The sequence below is a fragment of the Arachis ipaensis genome, chromosome B10, assembly GCF_059453495.1.
Source record: "Arachis ipaensis isolate K30076 ecotype BB chromosome B10, ASM5945349v1, whole genome shotgun sequence".
Classification (NCBI taxonomy): Eukaryota; Viridiplantae; Streptophyta; class Magnoliopsida; order Fabales; family Fabaceae; genus Arachis; species Arachis ipaensis.
The window spans coordinates 35,863,198-35,883,360 of NC_142435.1; the positions used below are offsets into that span (position 1 = coordinate 35,863,198).

Here is a 20,163-nt window from a genome sequence, read left to right on the forward strand (position 1 = left end):
CACGCAATGCTGTTCTATTATACTATAATATCTTAATTGGCCTAACTTCTGCTATGTACCAGTTTTTGGCGCCGTTGCCGGGAAGTTGCAATTGTGTGCTAAATTATTAATTAGTGTACATATTTTTTTATTTTATTTTTATTTTTATTTTATTACCATGAGCTATATGTTTCTTTCATTGAATGACACGTTCACTGCCTGATCCGAGCTTAACCGCATTTGATACTGAAATTGAAAGAACTATTTCACGTATTAGGCGGGCTCGACGTCGGTTATCCTCTGAGGGTGGTAAGGTGATTGTTATCGATTCACCAGTCTCATCTGAGGGCGAATCTGAACCGCCATCTGAGAGCGAAACAAGCTCCTTTACTACTGATTCAGTTAATTCACGTGCAGATAGAATGGTAGCACCTAGGAGGATTACTCTCCAGGAAGCTGGAGCCCCAGATTTTACAATGCAGCCGTATCAAGTGCATTATCCAACTCTGGCTGCAGATTTTGAATTGAAGACTGCACTAATCAACTTGATGCCCAAGTTTCATGGCTTACCTACTTAGGAGCCCATCAAGCACCTCAGGGATTTTTAGACAGCCTGTTCTACTTTTAGGCGTCAGGGTGCGAATGAAACTTCTATTCTGTTAACTGCCTTCCTGTTTTCTCTTGAGGGAAAGGCAAGAGAGTGGTACTACTCCCAACCTGAAGCGACTGTTACCAACTGGGATACGCTCAGAAGAGAATTTTTGGAAAATACTTTCCAGCTGAAGTTTCAGACAGACTAAGGAAAGAGATCTCATGCATTGTTCAAGGTGAATCAGAAACTCTCTATGAGTACTGGGAGCATTTTAAGAACCTTCTAGACGCATGCCCCCATCACATGATTGATAGGCTAGTGTTGATCAGATATTTCACTCAAGGCATGAAGTCTCAAGATAAGACTACACTGGACGGTGCTAGTAATGGTTCTCTGAAAAAGTACAAGACCGCAGATGAAGCATGGCAACTAATCAGCGACTTAGCTAAGTCCACCAGGAATCACAGGCATAGGAATAGCCACTCGAAAGCTGTTGCAGAAGTTTTCTCTAGTACTGAGACTATTGCTCTTACACAAAGTATATGTGAAATGACCAACCTACTAAAGCAATTACAGTTGAATCAACAACAACAAGCCCAACCTTCCCCACCACAACAAAGCCAACAGTTAGTTCCCTAAAGAGTATGCGGCATATGTGCTGATTATTGTCATTATACTGATGAATGGCCATAGCTCCAACAAGAAGACAATACTGTGGCAGCAACTCATAACTTCTATGACCGCCTAAATCAAGGATACAATCAACAAGGCGGTAACTATAACCAAGGATGGCAGGACAACTCCAACCAAAGTTGGAGAGATAATTCCAACCATGGCTGGAGGGACAACTATAACAGAAAAAGCAGAGACAACCAAGGAACCCAGAGGTGGAATAACAACAACAGACAGTAGAATCAGAACCAACCTTACAGAGCTCCTCACTTAAGACAATCACAAGGACCCTAGCAAAACCAACAACAAATACCTCAGATCACTTATCCCACTTCCTCATCAAATGACGAGATGCTTCGTTCTCTTGCACAAGGACAACAAGACATGAAGACTACACTGAACTCTACTTTAAATGGTCTGAATGCCACTTTACAAGCTCTCGTCGCCCGGATAGATTCATTACCTACTTCCACTAACCAACCTTTAAGCTCCAATGGAATTCCTTCTCAACCCTTACCTAATCCCAAGGGTGGCATCAATGCCATCACTTTGAGGTCCAGAACCACACTGCCAGCAAAAAAACCAAGAGGAGCCAAGCCCACAAATACACGTCCTAGCTGAGGATGTGATAGAAGTAGAAGATGCTGAAGAGGAAGAGGAAGTGCAAGACAGTGTTGAAGAAGAAGTAGCACAGCAAAGGAATGGACCACCAAAGGATACAGAAGCTGCAAGTGGTGCCATCCCTATCCCATTTCCACATCTTGCAAGAAAGTCCAGAAAGCAGATGGAACTTGATCTTAAAATGGTAGAAATTTTCAAAAAGGTTGAGGTAACTGTTCCCCTTTTTGATGTTATTCAGCAAGTACCTAAATATGCAAAGTTTCTGAAGGATTTATGCATACACAAAGATAAAATTAATGAATTAGAAACTATCCCTTTAGGTAGTTCTATATCTGCTTTAATGGGAGGTATACCTGAAAAATGTAGTGATTCAGGTCCATGCATGGTTAACTGTACCATTGGAGGTGTAATATTTTCTGATTGCATGTGTGACTTAGGAGCGTGTGTTAGTATAATGCCGTTGTCTATATATGATACCTTAAGGCTCCTTCCCTTAAAAAGGTCAGTAGCTCGTTTTGTGTTAGCAGATAAAAGTATTATTACAGTAGTTGGAATTGCTGAAGATGTATTAGTGAGCATTAAGGGGCTCACATTTCCCATTGACTTCTATATCCTGTAAATGCCCCCTAATGACTCAGGAAGACCATCATCAATCCTGCTTGGAAGACCATTTTTGAAAACCTCAAAGTTCAAGCTGGATGCATTCTCAGGAACTTACTCCTTTGAGATAGATGGCAGAACAGTAAGTTTCAGTTTAAATTAAGCTATGAAGCACCCTCTGGAAGATCATTCTATCTTCCAGTGCGACATCATTGATGAAACTATAGCTGAAGTTCACCAAGAAGAAATAGAAGAGAAGCACATGGAGCAAAGTCCAAGTATGGGGACACCATCCGAACATAATGACGACACTTTACCATTACCACTAACCCCGGATAATCCAGAGTCTAGCCATGAGCAGAAATTGGAATTGAAGCCCCTTCCTCCACACTTCAAGTATGCTTACCTTGAGGATAATCAGAAGTTCCCAGTTATCATTGCAAGGGAACTCACTTCTCACCAGGAGGAGCAACTGCTCAGTGTGCTGAGAAAGCACAAGAAAGCAATTGGGTGGAGCTTAGCGGATATAGTAGGCATCAGTCCTCAAGTTTGTGAGCACAGAATATATTTAGAAGAGGAATCAAAACCTGTCCGTCAACCCCAAAGAAGATTAAATCCCACCATCTTAGAAGTTATCAAGAAAGAAGTGACCAGGCTACTTGAAGCAGATATCATTTACCCCCATCTCAGACAGTGAATGGGTCAGTCCAGTACAAGTGGTGCCCAAGAAGTCTGGAGTCACAACAGTAAAGAATGAGCATGGAGAACTCCTGACAACAAGAGTGCAGAATTCATGGAGGGTTTGCATTGACTATAGGCGTCTCAACCAAGCTACTCGCAAGGATCATTACCCCTTGCCATTTATTGATCAGATGCTCGATCGTCTGTCAGGTAAATCCCATTATTGCTTTTTAGATGGTTATACAGGATATTTTCAAATTCATATAGCTCCTGAAGATCAGGAGAAGACAACTTTTACATGTCCCTTTGGAATGTATGCAGGGACGGATCTAAGTGCAGTGGTGTGGGGGCAAGCGCCCCACTACAATTTGAAATTTTTTTGAGTAGTATATGATAATAATATTTATTTGCCCCCATTAGATTATTAAATTTGACCCACAATAATTTTTTACTCAACTTTTGGTACTTAATCATCAATTTAAAAATTTTATATTAGATATTCGTTAGAATGATCAATTCTCAAATTTAAACGAAATTAGTATTCTTTTTTAAAAATCAACTCAAAAGAATATTATTTATTCTCTTTTCAAATTAGCTTTAATTTTTGCATAGCAACTATATTAATTGAAAGAACTTTTTTAACTATGAATATCAATAAGAGTCGGCTTCTAATTATATTGGGAAGTGAATTTTTAAATAATTGTTTAGTAATATATATGGAAAGAGAGAAATTTTGATGGTAGTGTTAAGAGAAAAATTACTTAATTTTTTTAAAATATAAAACCTAAAAGAATAGAATTTTAAATTATATATTATTATTTAAATTACTATTTTAGTGTTTTAATTTGTATATTAGATATTTTGAAGGCTAATCATATTTTACAATAACAAAATATAATCATAACAATAATCATACTATATGTACATAAAAAATAATTATCTATATAAAATATATATTAAAATATAAAATATACCTTGAAAATAAATTAAATAATACATGTATTTTAGTATTTATACATAGATATATAGTGGTTAATAGATAATTTAATATTTAATTTTTTATATACATATTATTTTTATTATAAAAATTATTATCATGTTATATAAATTTTGCCCCACTACCAAAATTTTCTGGATCCGTCACTGAATGTATGCATACAAAAGGATGCCTTTTGGCTTATGTAATGCACCTGCTACTTTTCAAAGATGCATGATGAGTATCTTTTCAGATCTTATTGAGAACTCTATGGAAGTATTTATGGATGATTTTAGCGTATATGGTGATTCATTTGACCTCTGCTTAGATAGTTTAGCTAGAGTATTAGACAGGTGTGTTAGTTCAAACCTTGTATTGAATTTTGAAAAATGTCACTTTATGGTAAAACAAGGGATTGTTCTAGGACATGTTGTCTTTAAAACTGGTATTTCAGTAGATCCAGCAAAGGTAGATGTCATTTCTAGTTTACCTTACCCCTCCTCCGTGAGGGAAGTCCGTTCGTTCCTAGGCCATGCAGGTTTTTACAGGAGATTCATTAAGGACTTCAGTAAGGTAGCATTACCTTTATCCAGACTGCTACAGAAAGATATTGAGTTCGAGTTCAGTGAGGACTGCATAAAAGCGTTTGATAAGCTGAAGATCACCCTGACTCAAGCTCCGATTGTGAGAGGACCAGACTGGAGCCAGCAATTTGAAATTATGTGTGATTCCTCCAATCATGCAGTAGGAGCGGCGCTGGCCCAGCGTGAAGGTAAAGATCCGTAATTGCTTATGCATCTAAAACCTTAGATGCTGCTCAGTCTAATTACACTACTACTGAGAAAGAGCTTCTTGCTAATTTTTTTTGCTCTGGATAAATTTCGAGCCTATTTACTTGGTACTAAGGTAGTAATGTACTCAGACCATGCAGCTCTACAATATTTATTAGCTAAAAAAGAGTCCAAACCAAGGTTGATACGTTGGATATTGCTGCTGCAAGAATTTGATTTAGAAATTAAGGATATGAGTGGTAACCGGAATTTAGTGGCAGACCACTTGAGTCGCCTTGAGCACATTAAGGAAGACTCTACTCCTATAAATGATGCTTTCCCATTTGATAGCTTGCATGCAGTATCTGAAGTAGTTCCTTGGTATGCACCTGTAGCTAATTATCCAGTTAGCCATACTTTCCCTCCCAAATTTACTAAACATCAAAGGGACAAGATGAGAATCGAGTCTAAATATTATACATGGGATGACCCATATTTATGGAGGTGAGGTGTTGACCAGGTAATTAGAAAGTGTGTGCCCCAATCAGAATTCTAGTCTATTTTAGAGACCTGCCACTCTTCTGAGAGTGGAGGACACTTTGGCCCTCAAAGAATAGCTAGAAAAATTTTAGACTGTGGATTCTGGTGGCCTACTCTTTTTAAAGATGCTGCTGAATTTTGTAAATCTTGTTCTCATGCCAAAGATTTGGTAATATATCCAAGAGGGATGAGATGCCTCAACAGATTATGCTTTTCTGTGAAATTTTTGATGTTTGGGGCATTAACTTCATGGGTCCATTTCCAAACTCTAATGGTTACCTTTATATACTGTTAGCTGTAGATTACATTTCTAAATGGGTGGAAGCAATTCCTACCCATATTGATGATGCTAACACTATTGTTTCCTTTCTTATAAACCATATTATCTGTCACTTTGGATCACCACGAGCAATCATGAGCGATCAAGGCACTCACTTTTGTAACAGGAGACTAACAGGATTACTGAAGAAGCATGGGATAGTTCACAAAGTAGCAACAGCTTATCATCCTCAGACCAATGGACAAGTAGAAGTGTCTAACAGAGAAATTAAACACATTCTGGAGAAGATAGTAAAGCCTCATAGGAAAGACTGGAGTGCCCGGCTACAAGATGCACTCTGGGCATATAGAACAGCGTATAAGACACCCATTGGGATGAGCCCCTTCCGCTTAGTATACGGAAAGGCTTGCCACCTTCCAGTAGAGGTGGAACACAAGGCTTTCTGAGCTGTAAGGGAATGCAATATGAACTTTGAAGAATCTGGTGCTGAAAGAAAGCTGCAACTAACAGAATTAGAGAATCTTCGCCTAGAAGCATATGACAATTCCAGGCGATACAAAGAGAAGATGAAGGCTGTCCATGACAAGCACATAAAAAGGAGAGAATTCAGACCAGGGGAGTTAGTTCTTCTTTATAACTCTAGACTAAGGCTTATGCCAGGCAAACTAAGATCAAGATGGGAAGGTCCCTATAGAGTAGAAAAGGCAGAGCCATACGGAGTTTTTTACCTGCGTCATCCTTCTAGCTCCAAATTCCTAAAGGTCAATAGACATCGACTGAAGCTTTATCATGGAGAGAAGATGAAGGATCACAAAGAGCTAGAGGTTTTCCTCTTGGAAGACCCACCAACAGAAGCAGAATGAGCCTGAAGACCGTCCAACTTAAGGACGTAAAAGCAAAGTGCTAGGTGGGAGACAACCCACCATGGTATGATTGTTCCGTTTCAATCTTAGTTTTATTTTATTTTATTCTATTTTTATTTTTGTTAATGGCTCTTCTCATAACCTCTGTATATAGCCTGCATTTGCATTTGCATACTGTATAAAAAAATATAAAAAAAATGCACGCAACGCGCAAGCGTCACTGACGCGTCCGCGTCATAGGTGCTTTCGAAACAGGAAGAAAAGAAATAGAAAGTCATGCAGAACCATGGCTGGAGGCGTGCCTTAGGCACAACCATGCCCATGCAAACGCGTCGCTGACGCGTCCGCGTTATTTTGAAAAATAGCCTCCCACGCGTGCGCATCGCCCATGCGCACGCGTGATCCTGTGAAATCGACGTAAATGGATATATAGCAGTAAGTTATGATGGAGTGGGACTGGAATGATGCTGGAAGCACAAGCCTTATCACGCGAACACTTGCCCCATGCGTCCGCATTGTTTTTTAAAATATGGCCATTCACGCGATCGCGTTACCCACGCGCACGTGTCACCCAGATTTTTGGCAAAATACGTATAAAATAGAGAGTTGTGCGTACGCGAGGCTGCACTCGCGCCAATAGCAGAAATCAGGCCACGCGATCGCGTGACCCACGCGTCCGCGTCGCCTAAACTTATCACACACCACGCGATCGCATGCTCCATGCGTCCGCGTCACATGCGACGCACAGCTTATCCAGATCAGTGCCTGATATCTTATCTTTTCTTCCCCAAATCCAAATATTTTCTTTCCCTTCTTACTTCTTTCTTCTCTCTTCTTCCTTCTTTATTCTTTCTCACTTTTTACTTTCTCATCCCTTATTTTTCACATCCATTATCAAAGTTCTTTTCTTTCTTTCCTTACTTTTTACTTTTCCTTTATTATGTTTTATTAATGATTTCTTCTTCTTTTTCTTTTCACTTTCATTATCTATATTTTCTTTTTCTTTATTTTTCTTTTCTTTTTATTCCTTTAATTGGTGTTAGAAATTTAATTGGGTAATTATTTTCTTTTACATTTTGCTTATGAGTTATTGTGGAATTGTTTGACAATTAATATTACATCTTAAAGTGTTGCTTGCATGTTCAATTTATTACTTTCAATAACATATTCACCATGCATGCTATGTGTTTGTGAAAAAGTCCGTATGGCATTGTGCATTATTTTTATATTACTCTATTCTACTACTCTAATGCCTATTTTTCACAAAACCCCTTTTCACATTTTATTGATTAAATATAATTGTCAATACAAACAGATTGTTAGTTTGAAAGAGTTGATAATCTAACTTGGACATTTAATGCTTGATCTATGCTACTCATGCCTTTACCGGCATGCCAATAAACATGCATTTAATAGCCATCACATGCACTTGCTATATTTTCATTGATGAACTTTTCACATGTAGTCATGACCATGTGTTAACGACATCCTTCTTTACCGTGCATTGATTATCACCTATACCATCATCTTCCTTGCTCAAACCCTTAGCTTTACATATTACTTTCTTTTTCCTTTTTCAGGATAGCCACCAAGAAGGGTAAAGAAAAAGCTACTCCCAAACCACCAGCAAGGAAAGGAACAAAAAGAACACTAGTGGCAGAGCCATCTTCAACAGCAGTAAAGCCTTCAACAAAACGAATCAAGAGGATCAGCAAGGTCGATGAAAAAGAGAAAACTTTTCCAGCAAAAGACACTGCACGGTTCACTAACCGCTACTGTGAGCAGATGTTCCCTATCCTGGCAGAGAGAAATTAGAACAACGAATACCTTCTCGTCCTCCCGACCAACATTGTTGAATTTGTTGATCCCCGCATTGAGCGAAGACAATGGGAATTCCTACGGAGACAGCCACGGCAGGTTAATCTATCATGGGTAGTTGAATTCTACTCTAATTTTCACATGATGCAGTCTGTCTATGTCTGTCAGAAGCAAGTTCCCATAACAGAAGAGGCCATTCAACGAGCTTTAGATCTTCCCCCTGCTCCAGAAGGATTGGACACATTCCAAGAAGCCTGATTCAAATGCCAGACATACCAATTTGACTGGGACGTCGTTCTCAGAGTTATAGCACAACCTGGAAGCAGATGGATCTATGGATACCATCGTTTTCGACCTAAGAGCATATTGGCTTTAGCACTCACCTTGGAAGCTCGAGTATGGGCACAGATTATGTCCCATTACATCTTTCTAAGCTCTCACGAGTCCTCCTTCACTGCAGACATGGCTGTTCTACTCTGGTGTATCCTTACAGACCAGCACCTCAATTTACCAAGACACATTCGGCATGCTATGGGACACGTACAGATTACGGGCAACCTACCTTTTCTCGCCTTGGTTTCAGATCTAGTCTCAGCAGCCGGAGTCTCCTACAGAGCTGGGGACACCAAGGCCATGATTCCACGAGATGATCAGATAGTCCCTAACGAGAAATATATCAGACCTCCAGCAGCCACTACTAGTCGGCCTGCCAAACTGGCCGAAGATATTCCTTCTCCCTCTACATCACAAGCACCTTCAACAAACCAACTGCTCCATCAAATACTTGAGAGATTAGACCGGCTTGACCGAAAAGGAAAGCAAAGGGAGCTCCGTAACAAGCACCGATTTACATACCTCAAGGAGCTGCTTGTTGGTCACCACCCACCTAAAGAAGACTCAGACACTCTGGACTCCACTTCATTTACAAGCACAGGGAGCCATGACGGTCCCGATTGTGGAGATGCTGCTACCAGCCCCCTTTGTTCCTAACTGAGGGCACCGAGGGCGGTGCCAAGCTTTAAGTGTGGAGAGGTCCGTCAGTACCTGACTTCCGGAGGTAATTTCTCTTTTCTTAACACCAATAGAATATGATATTTATTTAATTTTTCTTTTGTTTAGGATAGGATAAACTGCAGAGTAATAGGTTATTTGCATGCATGTTCTATTTGGTTAGAAAATAATAAGTTTCTTTATAAGACCCTATTTTTTGAAAATTTTCACTAATTTAAACCAAAACTTTTGTGTTAAACTTGTTTGGAAGTTATATTTGGAACATAGTTAAAAGCTAGAACACACAAACTATGAGACTTGAGCCTAATGACATGGTTACATTATTTAACCATAAAATTTTATTCTTTTGTGTTTGCTTCTCTATGATTGTGATTTATATTTTATTCCATCCTATATGTCTGGTGCTCGAAATTGTGATGTCCAGGCTCAAACTATTCCTGGCACGTGAGCAACTTGGTACGCGTAATCGTGATTACACATTCATAATTTGTCACAACTTCGATACAACTGACCAGCAAGTGCACTGGGTCGTCCAAGTAATACCTTACGTGAGTAAGGGTCGAATCCCACGGAGATTGTTGGTATGAAGCAAGCTATGGTCACCTTGTAAATCTCAGTCAGGCGGATATAAAATAATTATGGAGTTTTCGAATAATAAATAATAGAATAGGGATAGAGGTACTTATGTAAATCATTGGTAGGAATTTTAGATAAGCGAATGGAGATGCTTTTCGTTCCTCTGAACCTCTGCTTTCCTGCTATCTTCATCCAATCAGTCTTACTCCTTTCCATGGCTGGCTTTATGTGATACATCACCACTGTCAATGGCTACTTTCGGTCATCTCTCGGGAAAATGATCCAATGCCCTGTCACGGCACAGCTAATCGTCTGGAGGCATCACCCTTGCCAATGGCTTCATCTTATCCTCTCAGTGAATAATATGCTCACGCACCCTGTCACGGTACGGCTATTCATCTGTCGGTTCTCGATCATGCTGGAATAGGATTTACTATTCTTTTGCGTCTGTCACTAACGCCCTGCAATCGCGAGTTAGGAGATCGTCACAGTCATCCAATCATTGAATCCTACTCGGAATACCACAGACAAGGTTTAGACTTTCCGGATTCTCTTGAATGCCGCCATCATTCTAGCTTACGCCACGAAGATTCTGATTAGGAGATCTAAGAGATATTCATTCTAGCTTATTTCATGTAGAACAGAAGTGTTTGTCAGGCACGCGTTCATAAAGGAGAATGATGATGAGCGTCACACATAATCATCACCTTCGTCACGTTCTTGGGTGCGAATGGATATCTTAGAAGTGAAATAAGATGAATTGAATAGAAAACAGTAGTACTTTGCATTAATCTTTGAGGAACAGCAGAGCTCCACACCTTAATCTATGGAGTGTAGAAACTCTACCGTTAAAAATACATAAGTGAAAGTCCAGGCATGGCCGAGATGGCCAGCCCCCAAACGTGATCTAAGATAGCATACAACTGATCAAAGATCAAAAGCTGATCAAAGATGCCTAATACAATAGTAAAAGGTCCTATTTATAATAAACTAGTCACTAGGGTTTACATGAGTAAGTAATTGATGCATAAATTCACTTCCGGGGCCCACTTGGTGTGTGCTTGGGCTGGGCTTGAGTGTTGCACATGTAGAGGTCCTTCTTGGAGTTGAACGCCAGTTTTTGTGCCAGTTTGGGCGTTCAACTCTGGTTTTGGCTCCTTTTCTGGCGCTGGACGCCAAATTTGGGTAGAAAGCTGGCGTTGAACGCCAGTTTACGTCATCTATTCTTGGCCAAAGTATGGACTATTATATATTGCTAGAAAGCCCTAGATGTCTACTTACCAATGCAATTGGAAGCACGCCATTTCAAGTTCTGTAGCTCCATAAAATCCACTTTGAGTGCAGGGAGGTCAGAATCCAACAGCATCAACAGTCCTTCTTCAACCTCTGAATCTGATTTTTGCTCAAGTCCCTCAATTTCAGCCAGAAAATACCTGAAATCACAAAAAAATACACAAACTCATAGTAAAGTCCTGAAATGTGAATTTAACATAAAAACTAATGAAAACATCCCTAAAAGTAACTAGATCCTACTAAAAACATACTAAAAACAATGCCAAAAAGCGTATAAATTATCCGCTCATCACAACACCAAACTTAAATTGTTGCTTGTCCCCAAGCAACTGAAAATCAAATAGGATAAAAAGAAGAGAATATACTACAAATTCCAAACTATCAATGAAACAGAGCTTCAATCATATGAGCGGGACTTATAGCTTTTTGCCTCTTGAATAGTTTTGGCATCTCACTTTATCCATTGAGGTTCAGAATGATTGGCATCTATAGGAACTTCAGATTTCGAATAGTGTTATTGACTCTCCTAGTTCAGTATGATGATTCTTGAACACAGCTTTTTTATGAGTCTTGGCTGTGGCCCTAAGCACTTTGTTTTCCAGTATTACCACCGGATACATAAATGCCACAGACACATAATTGGGTGAACCTTTTCAGATTATGACTCAGCTTTGCTAAAGTCCCCAATTAGAGGTGTCCAGGGTTCTTAAGCACACTCTTTTTTTGCTTTGGACCTTGACTTTAACCGCTCAGTCTCAAGTTTTCACTTGACACCTTCACGCCACAAGCACATGGTTAGGGACAGCTTGGTTTAGCCGCTTAGACCAGGATTTTATTCCTTTAGGCCCTCCTATCCACTGATGCTCAAAGCCTTGGGATCCTTTTTATTGCCCTTGCCTTTTGGTTTTAAGGGTTATTGGCTTTTTGCTCTTGCCTCTTGGTTTTAAGAGCTTTTGGCTTTTTCTGCTTGCTTTTCTTTCTTTTATTTTTTTTTCGCCTATATATATATTTTTTTTTTCTCTGCAAGCTTTGTTCTTTGCTGCTTTTTCTTGCTTCAAGAATCATTTTTATGATTTTTCAGATTATCAAATAACATGTCTCCTAGTCATCATTCTTTCAAAAGCCAACATATTTAACATTCTTGAACAACAACTTCAAAAGACATATGCACTGTTCAAGCATACATTCAGAAAACAAGAAACATTGTCACCACATCAATATAATTAAGCTAAGTTCAAGGATAAATTCGAAACTCATGTACTTCTTGTTCTTTTGAATTAAAACATTTTTCATTTAAGAGAGGTGATGGATTCATAGGACATTCATAACTTTAAGACATAGTTACTAACTACTAATGATCATGTAATGAAGACAAAAACACAGATAAGCACATAACATAGAAAACGAAAAACAGAAGAAATAAGAACAAGGAATGAATCCACCTTAGTAATGGTGGCGTTTCCTTCTTGAGGAACCAATGATGTCCTTGAGCTCTTCTATGTCTCTTCCTTGTCTTTGTTGCTCCTCCTTCATTGCTTTTAGATCTTCTCTGATTTCATGAAGGATGATGGAGTGCTCTTGATGTTCCACCCTTAGTTGCTTCCAATAATTTTGTGGAGGAAAGTGCATTTGAGGCATCTCCGGGATCTCATGGAAATGAGCTTCTTACGCCTCTTGAGCTCCATGATTGGGCTCTCTTGCTTGCTCCATCTTTTTCTTAGTGATGGGCTTGTCCTCTTTAATGAGGATATCTCCCTCTATGTCAATCCCAGCCGAATTGCATAGGTGGCAAATGAGGTGAGGAAAGGCTAACCTTGCCATAGTGGAGGACTTGTCAGCCACCTTGTAGAGTTCTTGAGGTATAATCTCATGAACTTCCACCTCTTCTCCAATCATGATGCTATGGATCATGATGGCCCGATCTATAGTAACTTCAGACCGGTTGCTAGTGGGAATGATTGAGCATTGAATGAACTCTAACCATCCTCTAGCTACAGGCTTGAGGTCCAATCTTCTTAGTTGAACCGGCTTGCCTTTGGAGTCAACCTTCCATTGAGCTCCTTCTACACATATGTCCATAAGGACTTGGTCCAACCTTTGATTAAAGTTGACCCTTCTAGTGTAGGGGCGTTCATCTCCTTGCATCATGGGCAAGTTAAACGCCAACCTCACATTTTCCGGACTAAAATCTAAGTATTTCCCCCGAACCATTGTAACATAGTTCTTTGGATCCGGGTTCTTACTTTGATCATGGTTCTTGGTGATCCATGCATTAGCATAGAACTCTTGAACCATTAGGATGCCGACTTGTTGGATGGGATTTGTTAGAACTTCCCAACCTCTTCTTTGAATTTCATGTCGGATCTCCGGATACTCATTTCTTTTGAGTTTGAAAGGGACCTCAGGGATCACCTTCTTCTTGGCCACAACATCATAGAAGTGGTCTTGATGGGCTTTGGAGATGAACCCTTCCATCTCCCATGACTCGGATGTGGAAGCTTTTATCTTCCCTTTCCCCTTTCTAGAGGATTCTCCGGTCTTAGGTGCCATCAATGGTAATGGAAAAACAAAAATCTTATGCTTTTACCACACCAAACTTAGAATATTGCTCGCCCTCGAGCAATAAACAAAAGAATAGAAGAAGAAGAAGAAGAAATATGGAGAGGGAGAGGGAGATGTGGTTTCGGCCAAGAGGGGTGTAGAGGGGTGTGTTGTGTGAATTTGATGAAGAATAGAGGGCTTTATATAGGGAAGGGAGAGGGGTTAAGGTTCGGCCATATGGGTGGGTTTGGGTGGGAAATTGGTTTTGAATTTTGAAGGTAGGTGGAGTTTATGAGGTAGGTTTATGAGGAAGAATGGATGGATGTGAGTGGTGAAGAGGTGATGGGGAAGAGTGTTTATGGGGTTGTGTGAAAGAGAGTGGTGAGAAGAAGTGAGTGGAGGTAGGTGGGGATCCTGTGGGGTCCACAGATCCTGAGTGGATCCTGTGGGGTCCACAGATCCTGAGTGGATCTTGTGGGGTCCACAGATCCTGAGGTGTTCAAGGATTTACATCCCTGCACCCATTAGGCATGTAAAAATGCCTTTGTACCCAACTCTGGGCGTTCAGCGCCAGGTTGGTGGCCATTTTGGGCGTTCAACGCCCATTTGTGTGCCATTTCTGGCGTTGAACGCCAGAACCATGCCTGTTCTGGCGTTTAGCGCCCAGAAGCTGCCCATTTTGGGCGTTCAGCGCCAGAACCATGCTCTGTTCTGGCGCTGAATGCCAGACAGATGCTCCTCCAGGGTGTGATTTTTCTTCTGCTGTTTTTGATTCCGTTTTCAATTTTTATATTTATTTTGTGACTCCACATGATCATGAACCTACAAAGAAATATAACTAAGAAAAATATAGTTAAATAAATAAAAATTGGGTTGCCTCCCAACAAGCGCTTCTTTAATGTTAATAGCTTGACAGTGGGCTCTCATGGAGCCTCACAGATGTGCAGAGCTTTGTTGAGACTCTCCAACACCAAACTTAGAGTTTGGTTGTGGCCTCCCAACACCAAACTTAGAGTTTGACTGTGGGGGCTCTGGTTGACTCTGCTTTGAGAGAAGCTTTTTCTGCTTCCTCTCCATGGTTGCAGAGGGAGATCCTTGAGTTTTAAACACAATGGAGTCCTCATTCCATTGAAGGACTTTTTCACCTCTGTCAATATCAATCACAGCTCTTGCTGTGGCCAGGAAAGGTCTTCCTAGGATGATGGATTCATCCTCTTCCTTTCCAGTATCCAGGACTATGAAATCAGCAGGGATGTAAAGGCCTTCAACCTTTACTAACACGTCCTCTATTTGTCCATAAGCCTATTTTCTTGAATTGTCTGCCATCTCTAATGAGATTTTAGCAGCTTGCACCCTATAGATTCCCAGTTTCTCTATTACAGAGAGGGGCATGAAGTTTATCCCTGAACCAAGGTCACACAGGGCCTTAAAGATCATGGTGCCTATGGTACAGGGTATTATGAACTTTCCAGGATCCTGTCTCTTCTGGGGCAATGTCAGTTGATCCAGATCACTTAGTTCATTGATGAACAAGGGAGGTTCAACTTCCCAAGTATCAATGCCAAATAATTTGGCATTCAGCTTCATGATTGCACCAAGAAACTTGGCAGTTTTCTCTTCAGTAACATCCTCATTCTCTTCAGAAGAGGAATACTCATCATAGCTCATGAAGGGCATAAGGAGGTTCAATAGAATCTCTATGGTCTCTAGATGAGCCTCAGAGTCCTTTGGTTCCTCAGAGGGAAGCTCCTTATTAATCACTGGACGTCCCAGGAGGTCTTCCTTCTTGGGATTCACGTCCTCCTCTCCCTCATTGGGTTCGGCCATTTTGCTTATGTTAATGGCCTTGCACTCTCCTTTTGGATTCTCTTCTGTATTGCTTGGGAGAGTACTGGGAGGGATTTCAGTGATCCTTTTACTCAGCTGGCCCACTTGTGCTTCCAAATTTCTAATGGAAGACCTTGTTTCATTCATGAAGCTCACAGTGGCTTTAGATAGATCAGAGACTAGATTTGCTAAATTAGAAGCATTTTGTTCAGAGTTCTCTGTCTGTTGCTGAGTGGATGATGGAAAAGGTTTATTATTGTTAAACCTGTTTCTTCCACCATTATTAAAGCCTTGTTGAGGCTTTTGATCCTTCCATGAGAAATTTGGATGATTTCTCCATGATGAGTTATAGGTGTTTCCATAAGGTTCACCTAAGTAATTCACCTATGCTATTGCAGGGTTCTCAGGATCATAAGCTTCTTCTTCATAAGAAGCCTCTTGAGTACTGTTGGATGCAGCTTGCATTCCATGCAGACTCTGAGAGATCATATTGACTTGCTGAGTCAATATTTTATTCTGAGCCAATATGGCATTCAGAGTATCAACTTCAAGAACTCCCTTCTTTATAGGCGTCCCATTGTTCACAGGATTCCTTTCAGAAGTGTACATGAACTGGTTATTAGCAACCATGTCAATGAGTTCTTGAGCTTCTGCAGGTGTTTTCTTTAGGTGAATGGATCCACCTGCAGAAGTGTCCAGTGACATCTTTGATAGCTCAGATAAACCATCATAGAATATATCCAGGATGGTCCATTCTGAAAGCATGTCAAAAGGACACTTTTTGGTCAACTATTTGTATCTTTCCCAAGCTTCATAGAGGGATTCACCTTCTTTCTGTCTGAAAGTTTGAACATCAGCTCTAAGCTTGCTCAGCTTTTGAGGAGGAAAGTACTTGGCTAAGAAGGCCGTGACCAGCTTATCCCAAGAGTTTAGGCTGTCTTTGGGTTGAGAATCCAACCATAATCTAGCTCTGTCTCTTACAGCAAAAGGGAAAAGCATGAGCCTGTAGACTTCAGGATCTACTCCATTAGTCTTAACAGTATCACATATCTGCAAGAATTCAGTTAAGAACTGAAAAGGATCTTCAGATGGAAGTCCATGAAACTACAGTTCTGCTGCATCAGAGAAACTAATTGAGGTTCCAGCTCAAAGTTGTTTGCTCCAATGGCAGGAATGGAGATACTTCTTCCATGTAAATTGGAATTAGGTGCAGTAAAGTCACCAAGTATCTTCCTTACATTATTATTATTTTCGGCTGCCATCTCCTCTTCCTGTTCGAAAATTTCTGAAAGGTTATTTCTGGATTGTTGTAATTTAGCTTCTCTTAATTTTTTCTTCAGAGTCCTTTCAGGTTCTGGATCTGCTTCCACAAGAATGTTCTTATCCTTGCTCCTGCTCATATGACAAAGAAGAAGGCACAGAAAAATAATAATAATAATAGAGATCCTTTATACCACAGTATAGGGATCCCTGTGTGAGTAGAAGAAGAGGGGGAGACAGAATGTAATATAATGGAAGAAACACAACTGTGAGGAGGCTAGATATGTGAGATGAGATGTTAGGATATGAATGAATAAATAGAATGAGATGGGAGAGGGAGAATTTTCGAAAATATTTTTGAAAAAGAGTTAGTGATTTTCGAAAATGGTTTTTGAAAAAAAATGTTAGTATTTTTCGAAAATTTTTTAAAATAAAAAATAAAAATAATTAGTTAAGAAATTTTGAAAAAGAAGGAAGATATTTTCGAAAATTAGAGAGAGAGAGTTAGTTAGGTAGTTTTGAAAAAGTTAAGAAACAAACAAAAAGTTAGTTAGTTAGTTGAAACAAATTTTGAAAAGATAAGAAGTTAGGAGGTTAGAAAAGATATTTTGAAACCAACTTTTTGAAAAAGATAAGAAGATATTTTTGAAAAGATATGATTGAAATTGTTTTTGAAAAAGATTTGATTTTTAAAATCACAATTAATGACTTGATTCACAAGAAATCACAAGATATGATTCTAGAACTTAAAGTTTGAATCTTTCTTAACAAGTAAGTAACAAACTTGAAATTTTTGAATCAAAATATTAATTGTTTATGTTATTTTCGAAAATTTAATACAAAAATAAGAAAAAGATTTTTTTGAAAAATATTTTTGGAATTTTCGAAAATAACTAAGAATTTTGAAAAAGATTTGATTTTTGAAAAAGATTTTGAAAAATATAAGATTTTCAAATTGAAAATTTGATTTGACTCATAAGAAACAACTTTGATTTTTTTTTTTTTAATTTTTGAAAAAGTCAACTCAATTTTCGAATTTGATGAGAGAAAAAGGAAAAGATATTTTTTGATTTTTTTTTTGTGATGAGAGAGAAAAACACTAAAAAGATGCAATGCATGAAATTTTTAGATCAAAACATGTGATGCATGCAAGAATGCTATGAATGTCAAGATGAACACCAAGAACACTATAAATGTCGAGATGAATATCATAGACACAATTTTGAAAAATTTTTAATGCAAAGAAAATATGCAAGACACCAAACTTAGAATTCTTTAATGCTTACGCACTAAGAATTCAAGAATGCATATGAAAAACAAGAAAAGACACAAAACAAAAAATCATCAAGATCAAACAAGAAGACTTACCAAGAACAACTTGAAGATCATGAAGAACACAATGAATGCATGAAATTTTCGAAAAATGCTAGATGCATATGCAAGTGACACCAAACTTATGATATGACTCAAGACTCAAACAAGAAACAAAAAATATTTTTGATTTTTATGATTTTCAAAATTTTTTTGGATTTTTTTCGAAAATTATATGAAAAAGAAAAATAAGGATTCCAAAATTTTTAATATGAATTCCAGGAATCTTGCATTCTTAGTCCGAAGCTTCAGTCCAAGAATTAGACATGGCTCACTAGCCAGCCAAGCTTTCAATGAAAGCTCCGGTCCAAAACACTAGACATGGCCAATGGCCAGCCAAGCTTCAGCATGTAATTCAGACATGACACGCCTGACATACTCATTCCCAAAGGAATAGGACATGGCTTTACAGCCAGCCAGGCTCCAACATGCTTCATGAAACACTAGAATTCATTCTTAAAAATTTTGAATAAAAAAATTTTTTTTGAAAACATTTTTATTATTTTCGAAAACAGATGATAAAATTTTAGAAATATTTTTGAAAAATTTTTGAAAACAAAACAAAAAGAAAATTACCTAATCTGAGCAACAAGATGAACCGTCAGTTGTCCAAACTCGAACAATCCCCGGCAACGGCGCCAAAAACTTGGTGCTCGAAATTGTGATGTCCAGGCTCAAACTATTCCTGGCACGTGAGCAACTTGGTACGCGTAATCGTGATTACACATTCATAATTTGTCACAACTTCGATACAACTGACCAGCAAGTGCACTGGGTCGTCCAAGTAATACCTTACGTGAGTAAGGGTCGAATCCTACGGAGATTGTTGGTATGAAGCAAGCTATGGTCACCTTGTAAATCTCAGTCAGGCGGATATAAAATAATTATGGAGTTTTCGAATAATAAATAATAGAATAGGGATAGAGGTACTTATGTAAATCATTGGTAGGAATTTCAGATAAGCGAATGGAGATGCTTTTCGTTCCTCTGAACCTCTGCTTTCCTGCTATCTTCATCCAATCAGTCTTACTCCTTTCCATGGCTGGCTTTATGTGATACATCACCACTGTCAATGGCTACTTTCGGTCATCTCTCGGGAAAATGATCCAATGCCCTGTCACGGCACGGCTAATCGTCTGGAGGCATCACCCTTGCCAATGGCTTCATCTTATCCTCTCAGTGAATAATATGCTCACGCACCCTGTCACGGTACGGCTATTCATCTGTCGGTTCTCGATCATGCTGGAATAGGATTTACTATCCTTTTGCGTCTGTCACTAACGCCCTGCAATCGCGAGTTAGGAGCTCGTCACAGTCATCCAATCATTGAATCCTACTCGTAATACCACAGACAAGGTTTAGACTTTCCGGATTCTCTTGAATGCCGCCATCATTCTAGCTTACGCCACGAAGATTCTTATTAGGAGATCTAAGAGATATTCATTCTAGCTTATTTCATGTAGAACAGAAGTGTTTGTCAGGCACGCGTTCATAAAGGAGAAGGATGATGAGTGTCACACATAATCATCACCTTCGTCACGTTCTTGGGTGCGAATGGATATCTTAGAAGTGAAATAAGATGAATTGAATAGAAAACAGTAGTACTTTGCATTAATCTTTGAGGAACAGCAGAGCTCCACACCTTAATCTATGGAGTGTAGAAACTCTACCGTTAAAAATACATAAGTGAAAGTCCAGGCATGGCCGAGATGGCCAGCCCCCAAACGTGATCTAAGATAGCATACAACTGATCAAAGATCAAAAGCTGATCAAAGATGCCTAATACAATAGTAAAAGGTCCTATTTATAATAAACTAGTCACTAGGGTTTACATGAGTAAGTAATTGATGCATAAATCCACTTCCGGGGCCCACTTGGTGTGTGCTTGGGCT

The 20,163-nt window shown here is 39.2% G+C and overlaps 2 non-coding genes across 2 annotated transcripts; one reads left to right on the forward strand and one right to left on the reverse strand.

The window, feature by feature from the left end:
* Positions 1 to 772: 772 nt before the first annotated feature.
* Positions 773 to 880, reverse strand: LOC148579681 (small nucleolar RNA R71). Its single transcript, XR_015896304.1, has one exon. It is a non-coding gene; the product is annotated as a small nucleolar RNA R71 (small nucleolar RNA).
* A 15,519-nt stretch (positions 881 to 16,399) lies between these two features.
* On the forward strand, positions 16,400 to 16,507 carry LOC148579682 (small nucleolar RNA R71). The gene has a single exon (XR_015899628.1). It is a non-coding gene; the product is annotated as a small nucleolar RNA R71 (small nucleolar RNA).
* Positions 16,508 to 20,163: the final 3,656 nt, after the last annotated feature.